A 9,738-nucleotide genomic window follows, 5' to 3' on the forward strand; every position below is an offset into this window, starting at 1 on the left:
ACTCCCCGATTCCAATGATCCTCCCCACTATGAGTCTGTCAGTGCAAAATCTGATATTCCAGATTTTAACTCATTTGTTGACACTATCACATTTTCCAACTACAACAATGTCAACTTTGAATGCAATAATTGCTCCATCTTTTATGCAGCAATCCCTATCTGCAATAGCAAATCATGATCCGCTTCTCAGATCCCCCGTTACACCAACAAAGCGACAAACACCTCAGGGATGTGACGATGAAGCATTGAGTTCTCAGATTTCACCTGCTCAATTTTCATCTAACAAATTAGGAAAGCATGCTAAAATTAAATGAAGGTGGTTACTTGCAAGATGTTCATACACTCTCTAAGGAGCCTCTTTTTGTGTAGTATGCCTGCCTACCATTCATGAAACCTTATCATATTTTGCCTTTGTGAATGTGGGATATATGGATTGCTTCTTATTCTACATCTAAATTACTATGTGACTGTTATGCAAGTTAAATTGTATTTTGGATGCCCTGTCAAGTTAATTATAGAAGTTCATCACCAAATTGTGTTGGATTTGAAACCCATAACTATACATTAATTTATCATTTGGGTTGTTGTCATGTTCAAGACTGTTAAAATTGGTAAAATTTAATATATTGATTACCTCATAATTGAAAACAAATCAGATAGGAAAAAGATACCTACAGATTTCGCAGAGATATCCTTATATGGTTTTTTATATATATTTAATTTGTGCAATCATACGCAACCAATAAAAAATTAGCCGTTTGCAACAGAATCTGACAAATAAATTGAGCAATGTTATATTTTAACAAAAACAAAAATTTAACTGAAAAAATTTTATGTTGACTATTTTGGTTAATACACCTTTTCAAAATGATAATTTCTATATTTAAAAAATCTACAAAGTCTGATAGCAGAATATGATAAACAAATTTATGGTTAGTTGGAAGTTTATTGTAAAAAAAAGGCACAATGTTTCTAGGTGGAACACCTACTCCTACCATGCACAACACCTATCATATCAGCTTTTCTTTCAATGTCAACATCAACAATCCAATGCCTATACATGCTTGTGTCATTACCAAAATGTATAGTGCATTAAATGCAATAGCCTCATATGATTTTCCCTTTCCCTTATCTTCCTTCCTTTTGTTCCATGCTTTTCCAATCTCCATCTCCCACTTCATTCCAACGGCCCTTTGAACATGCAACTGCAGCAACAAGACATCATTACCAAAATGTATGGTGCATTAAATACCTGCCCATTATCTACTGTAGCTGCCTTTACCTATGCAGTAGCCTCATATCATTTGCCTTTTCCCTTATCTTCCTTCCTTTTGTTCCATGTTTTTCCAATCTTCATCTCCCACTTCATTCCAACAACCATCATTTATTGACCTTTGACCAGGCAACTGCAGCAACAAGACACATTATCATAATGGATGACCATGAATATACAAAGAAGTCAAATGCAGCAAATGCTAGAATGAAGAGAAAACGTATCATGCAGCATAAACGCCATACCTATTTTTGGTTCCCGGTACAGCCAACTATACACCCTACTCCACAAAACCAACTATACTCAGATGCAGATCTATGTTCAACTAACCTTGATATAAATAAAAGCACAAGTGCACATCATTTGGCTCCAGCCACAGAAGATCAGGGTAAGAAACTCAATATATCATTCAAAATAAAATATCAGCTTACATTACCTAATTACTATCTTTTAAAATGTTTTTACTCCGGTGAAATATTTCTTCTATCAATTTATTTGTACAAACTCAATCAAATACAACCCTAATATTAAGACACATTGCAAAACTAATTGGGACTTGCATTCAATTAAAAAACACATTCACACCCACTCCACGCTATTTTCAAACTATATTATTATAAGCAAAACATCGAAATTAAGTATAGGTAACAACATATGATTACTAACTCTATTTCATTTATGGTTATATATTGCATTTAACTTTTAATTTATTCATGTTCCTAAGTGATTGATATTGATTCATTAGAGAATAGCAATTCTGATTCAGCAGAAGGTACTACTAAAAAACTTCTCAAATCCAATTTGCTTCGCTGCATTATCATGTAATAGCTACATCTAACTACAACTTTCATAGAATTAGATTCTATTGCTTTTGTTGGGGATAAACATTGTCACATAAAAATTAATGATCCTGCTATTAACACACAAGGTAACAATTCTAGGTCAAACCATTTGTTCCCAACTTTAGATAAAATTACAACTGACTCGTAAAACAATTTCAGGATACTCTGAACTTGGCGATCAAGTCATGCAATGTAGACATTGTAATGCAAAGATGTGGTATGATGAAAGAATATCAGAACATAAGGATAGCGCAAACCTAAAGTTCAACTTATGTTGTAGTGATTGTAAAGTTGAACTCCCATTATTACAAAATCCCCCCAAACATCTACAACATCTTTTGTTTGATCATAATGTTGTTGATAGTAAGAATTATCAACAACATACACGAACATATAACATGATGTTTGCCTTTACTTCTGCCAGTATTAAGATAGACAAATCAATTAATGATACAAGAGGACCTCCTACAATTAGAATTCAAGGACATCATCTCACAGGATAGGCAGCCTATTTACCAACGCCTGGAAAAGAACCTAAATTTGCACAATTATATATCTTTGACACAGATAATGAAGTGCAAGATAGAATTAACGCCATGAGGTACTGATTCGTTATTTTTTTATTTCTTAATTCCCATCTTTTTTACTAACAGTGGGTGCATTCTTGCTTTTTTTTCTTAATGTTCTCTGAATTTGGAATTTTTATGTCCTACTTTACAACCAACATTTTGAAATTGAAGCAAACATCATTTCAAGTTTAAGTCAAATGCTAGATAAACACAACACTCATGCAAAAGTTTTAGAATGACAAGAGATAGACTGACACAGAATGAAGTACATGATATCAGACTGAGATTGATTGCTAATCGTGAAAACGATGGTCGCATATATAATGTGCCTATTATTCCTGAAGTTACTACCCTTATTGTAGGTGATGTTGATACACATTCAAGATATTATTCTTGAGACTCGGGGTGGTCAATTACAAAGGATTGATGAATTGCATTCTAGCTATCTAGGTTTACAATACCCTCTATTGTTTCCTTATGGCAAAGATGGATATAGACCTGACATACTTCATCGTGCTACATCAACTGGAAAAAAAAGGAATCGTGTTACAATGAGAGAGTGGTTTGCTTTCAGACTACAATGTAGACCAAATGAAGCACAAACTTTGTTGCACTCTAGGAAACTATTTGAGCAATTTGTGGTTGAAAGATATACTATAGTTGAATCAGAAAGACTTTCCTTCATCGGAAACAATCAAAACAAACTTAGAGTTAACAAGTATTGCAGTTTGCAGGAGTCATTGGATACTGGTTCCACCAGAGGCCTGCATAAAGGTAAAAGGGTCATTTTACCTTCAACATTTGTTGGAAGCCCACGATACATGGATCAACTCTACTTTGATGGTATGGCCATATGCAGCCATGTTGGTTTCCAAGATCTTTTTATTACTTTAACCTGTAATCCAAATTGGCCTGAAGTTCATAGATTACTAACACCATTAAATTAAAGTTTGAACAAATGCTTTCAGACCTGACAAAGAATCATCTACTAGGGAAAGTAGTTGCATGTAAGTTCCTCCAAATTGTTTTCAACCCTACTTACATGTACAATCTCTCTACTTTTATTACTTTTATCCCGCCAAATAGTTTTATGATGATTTTTACAAGCTAAACAATTTGTTAATCTTTTTTTGCAGCTCATCTAACATCAAGTCTAAATTTTTATATGCAACTTTCGATACTTAACACATGAGGGCAAAAAAACACTTTAATGGATGTTTATTAACATTTTTTTATTCCAGATATATATACAATAGAATTTCAAAAGCGAGGACTTCCTCATGTTCATTTATTGTTGTTTTTACATCCCAGCAATAAATATCCATCTTCAGATGATATTGATCAAATTATATCAGTAGAGATACCTTCACAAGAAGATGACCCCGAACTATATACGTTAGTACAAAACCATATGGTTCATGGCCCATGCGGAATTCTACGAAAAGAATCTCCATGCATGAAAGAAGGAAAGTATAGCCGTTTCAATCCTAAAATGTTTCAGCCTCATACTCTTCTAGACGCAGATGGTTATCCAGTCTATCGCAGAAGAGACAATGGTCAAACAATTTTCAAGAATGGAGTTATAATTGATAACAGATATATTGTACCTTACAATCCAAAATTACTGAGAAAATACCAAGCACATATCAATATTGAATGGTGTAACCAAAACACTTCTATCAAATATTTGTTCAAGTATGTAAACAAGGGATATGATAGAGTTACTGCTGTTATAGTTCATGATGAAAATGATGCAACCTTGCATGTTGCAAGCCATCATGATGAGATCAAAGAATATCTCTTAATTTGTAATATCTAATTTATATCAGCTATATCATTTTTAATTGATGGTTGTCTTAATAACAGATACATTTCTCCCAGTGAAGCTACTTGGAGGATCTTTGGTTTTCCAATTCATGGCAGGAAGCCTGCTTTTGAAAGACTACATTTCCACCTTCCAGGACAACATTTTGTTTTTTACCAAGACCATGATGATATTGACGATGTTCTATCTAAGTCAAGGATCTCTTATTCAAAGTTTATTTCTTGGATGAACACTAATAAAAGCTTTCCTGAAACAAGAAATCTTACTTATGCTAAATTTGTTTCTAAGTTTGTCTATGATCGCAGAAAAAGATACTGGAAACTTAGGAAAAAAGGATACACTATCGGGAGGCTAATATGGGTTGCACCAACTACAGGAGTTCTATTTAAGGATGATGCTTACTATTTGCAAAGGCCCTTCCTCATTTGAGGATATCAGAACAGTTGCTAAAGTTCAATATCCTACATTTAGATAAGCATGCTTTGCCATGGGTTTTTTTACAAGATGATCAAGAATTTGTAGAAGCAATCAAAGATGCAAAAGACTGGGGTACAACACATTATTTGAGAAAACTATTTGTTTTGATGCTTTTAACAGGTACTATGAACAAACCTGAAGAAGTATGACAATAAACTTGGCATTGGTTTGCTGATGACATTGGATATCATCTAAGAAAATCAACAGGCAATGCTGGTCAGTACAATCATATTTTTATATCAATTCTCATGAATAATAATCATGATCTAACCAAATACTTCTTGCCTATTAGAGATTCATCTTAATGACAAACATTTGAAAAATTTGACATTGCGTGAAATTGAACAACTGTTGCAAGCCAATCAAAAGACACTTAGAGACTATCCTTCATTACCATTCCCTGAAGAAGAAAATTGGGCAAACAAACTAGGCAATAGTCTAATATTATCAGAACTCAACTTCAATACTGATGAGCTAAAATCAGAATTTCTACATCTTTTTGCTAAAATGACAAGTAATGTACCTAACCATATGTTATCCCTATATTTGACCAACAAACATTGAATACGCTACTTACAACATATAGAAAACAAAAAACAATTATATACTTGACTACATTTCCTTTACTTTTAAATTTTTAATATTTTTAATTGATTATACTTTGATCACTCATAAAATGCATATCTATAACTACAGATCAGCAAGCATCAATTTTCAACAAAATTATTCAAGCTGTCAAGAAAGAAGAAGGTTGCATGTTTTTCTTATACAGATATGGAGGTACAGGAAAAACATTCATCTGGAAAACACTAGCAAGTTCATTAAGAGCAAACAAGAAAATTGTTATTATGGTTGCTTCTAGCGGCATAGCTTCTTTATTATTGCCTGGAGGCAGAACTGCACACTCCAAATTCAAGATCCCTGTTCCTATTTTTGAAGACTCAACATGTAATATACACCAAGGAAGTCAACTAGCTGAATTATTAAATGAAGCCAGTCTAATCATCTGGGATGAAGCACCCATGACTCACAAATTATGTTTTGAAGCACTTGATAAAAGTTTGAGAGATATCATAAAAGGCAAATCAAGTTCAGATCATATCATTGGAGGTAAGGTCATTGTGTTAGGTGGTGATTTTCGACAAATCCTACCAGTCATTCCTAGAGGCAGCCGCTCTGACATTGTTCATGCAACAATAAATTCTTCTTATCTATGGGATAACTGCCAAGTATTAATTCTTTCAAAAACAATATGCATTTACAAAGCAACATGCAACCAACAGATAAGGAAGAAACTGCCAAATTTGCATAGTGGATTTTAGACATTGGAGATGGAATTATTGGACATCCAAATGATGGTTATGCCACAGTCGAAATCCCACAAGACCTACTGATCACAGAATATGATGACCCAATCCATGCTAGAGTGAATTCTACATTTCCAGATTTATGCCAATACCACAACAACACATAATTCTTCCAATCTAGAGCTATCTAGCTTCAACAAATGAAATAGTACAACTAGTCAACGATTACATACTATCATTGATTTCAGGTAATGACAATATTGCTTTCAAAATCAGGTTAATCATAACCTAACCCACTCCACTTCACTTATTTAGATATCAATTATATGTCACTATTTGTACGCTTGATTAACATTTGATTTACAATTGTGCAAAACTAGCATCAATGTTTTATCTATCTATTCATTTAATTTATATTTATCTTTTTCTTTGATTAATTACTAACATGACCATAGGTGAACATATGGAATATCTAAGTTCCGACTCAGTAGACAAATTAGAAACCATAGAAAGTTGTCATTTCAGCTCATTAACTACTGAATTTCTTAATTCATTGACAACATCTGGCATGCCCAATCATTCTATCAAACTTAAGATTGGGTCACCCATTATGTTGTTAAGAAACTTAGATCAAACTCAAGGGCTTTGTAATGGCACTAGATTAATTGTTACAAGACTAGCCAACCATGTGATTGCAGCTGAAATTATTTCTGGAAAAAATATAGGACACAAAGTATATATTCCCAGAATGTCTATGTCCCCATCTCAATTGCCATGGCCCTTTAAGCTTTTAAGGAGACAGTTTCCAATAATGCTCTTTTATGCAATGACAATTAATAAGTCTCAAGGACAATCACTATCTACTACTGGACTTTACTTACCTAAACTGGTGTTTAGCCATGACCAATTATATGTTGCATTATCAAGAGTGAAATCAAAGAATGGATTAAAAGTTTTAATACATGATAAAGACAAAAAAAAGCTTGACCTCTACCACCAATGTGGTTTTCAAAGATGTTTTCAAAAATCTTACAAGGTGAATATAATAACTATACACTAACAATTATCATTCCCTATTATGTTGTATTTATCACTAATTCATTTGCACTCTTATATGCAACTACATTTGACCTGATGTTAGCCTATAATTCTCACCGAATGTTCTAAAACTACCCCTTTTATTGTACAAGAATATGTGGAGTTCAACATGTCCAAAAGTTCCTTAGTTTTTCCTTAGTCAATCAGCCCCACTAGGACTGAGACACGGCCCAAACTCCTACAAGAAGCAACAGTGGGGAATTTTCCACAGCTTACCTAGCCTTTAGTCATCAGCTCCCCTGTCATTAGGTTAGCATTTTCTCTATATGTTATGGTATTGCATAGAACACTAATTACCAAACTAATTTAGTATTTAGTAATTTTTCCTTATTGTGCAAAAATAATCATCATTATTAGATGTTGATTATTTTAAAACTTAGTCATTACTTATACTTAAATAATCTAAAATTATACTAGCTTATCAATTTTACTGGAAATTCCAATATTCACAAATTATTATCCTAATTCTATACATTTTCAACTTGGAATATTTAATACGCAAACACCACCTTATCAATTTTACTGGAAATTCCAATATTAAAAAATTATTATCCTAATTCTATACGTTTTCAACATGGAATATTTAATACGCAAACCCAACTTCTATAATAGATAGATAGTAGATTGATTTAAAATAGACAAATCTACTATTTAATTTTTAGGAAGGAATTTGACTTATTGTTTTTCTATAACATTAGACAAAATTTTGATATGTATTTATTAGCATTGTATATCAAAATATCATATTAAATGGTTCAGGAAAAACAAGATATCAATTTTACTAATGGATTATTAAATCCTTATGATAAAATCTAAGTTCAAAACCTATGTTTTCTATTAATTATTTGTATGCATTATATAAAATACATGCATATGCAGCACATAATTTAGCATCGTTAGCATAACTAACAATAATGATTAGACAAGTATATATTGAACACTTACTCTTTGATATAAATGTTTTCTTGCCCCCTTTAACAACATGTACAAGAAGCAATGAGTGGAGGCCTAAAGACAAAAATTACAAATAAGATAATTAATCTAGAAATTAAATAGAAAAGTCTAGACTCTTATTTCGAACTAGAGTTGTCAATCTTCTCTTGAATGGCGAGGCCCAACACACATAATTAAAAAAGAAAAACACAATAGTTGAATATCTTTATTAGGCATGGTTAGAACCAACGAACAACAATATTGAAACTCGAATGGCCAACACCACTACTTATTTGACTTTTCAGTTCGAAACGCATCAAAGCACTTGCACTACGAGTCTCTTCATTTCCTTATGTCTGGTCATTATAGTTGTCTTTTCAACTTCACAATCTTTTCACCGCACCTTAAGCTTCACATTTTCCCGTACTTTAAATCATGATTTAAGTTTCATAATGGTGAAGACTCATCGAACCACTCCAACAGCCGTCCCTTACACGCATTGGAAACCCAACTCACCATCATTTCAATACCTGCTTCCTCAATCATTCTCACCAGCCAAAATCCGTTTTTCACACTTGACTTCATCTGTAGCAATCAATCCACTATCCATTATCGCCATGAGTTCGCAATCCTCCACTTCTTCCAGCGTTGTAAGTCCCTTCATAAACTCCTTTAACTTTTATTCCTATCAAAAGCGATGCCATTTTGTGAGGTCGAAGAAGGAGTAGGAGAAGAAGAACATGCCAGTAACCGCAACAGTTCTATCAAGTGGGGGCGGGAATTGTTAATGCAGCTTAAGTTTTTTGGTTTTTATGATGTTGGGTTTTTGTGCAAGCAAGAAACATTTGAACTTTGATTTGGTACCTTTGGTTATGGTTATTGGTATTGCTTTGTCTATGCTACGTTCTAGCGTGTTTGGAAACCTGAAATTATGAATGAGATGTGGAAGTTATAACTATTTGATTCTTGGTAAACATGGAAATCCACATTTGGGATGTCGAACCAAACATCCCATTCTTTTGTTTCAACTTTGTTTGTGAATATATTTTTCTGATTCTTTTTGGTTACTCTCTCTACTCTGAGTTAAAAACATCCTAATTTGCATTTCCACATATACCACAAATAATGCAATACTATGAATTATTGTTATGACTTCTTCGTTTTCTGAATTCCTTACATGTTATAACAAACCATCATTCATCCTAGACCATCATATTCATATACTACATGTTTCTTTTTTTTAAAAAAACAGCTATATTGATTCCCGACAAATTTATACATTCATATTTATTCAGTAAGCTCTTCCATCATACAATATTCAAATATAGGTACAACCTAGATTAATGGGAACAAACATAACATAACAATTTGTCACTCCATTCCACAACGACAGGGTAAGTTTATTAATCTATAC

Source organism: Glycine soja, chromosome 10 (assembly GCF_004193775.1).
Source record: "Glycine soja cultivar W05 chromosome 10, ASM419377v2, whole genome shotgun sequence".
NCBI classification, from domain to species: domain Eukaryota; kingdom Viridiplantae; phylum Streptophyta; class Magnoliopsida; order Fabales; family Fabaceae; genus Glycine; species Glycine soja.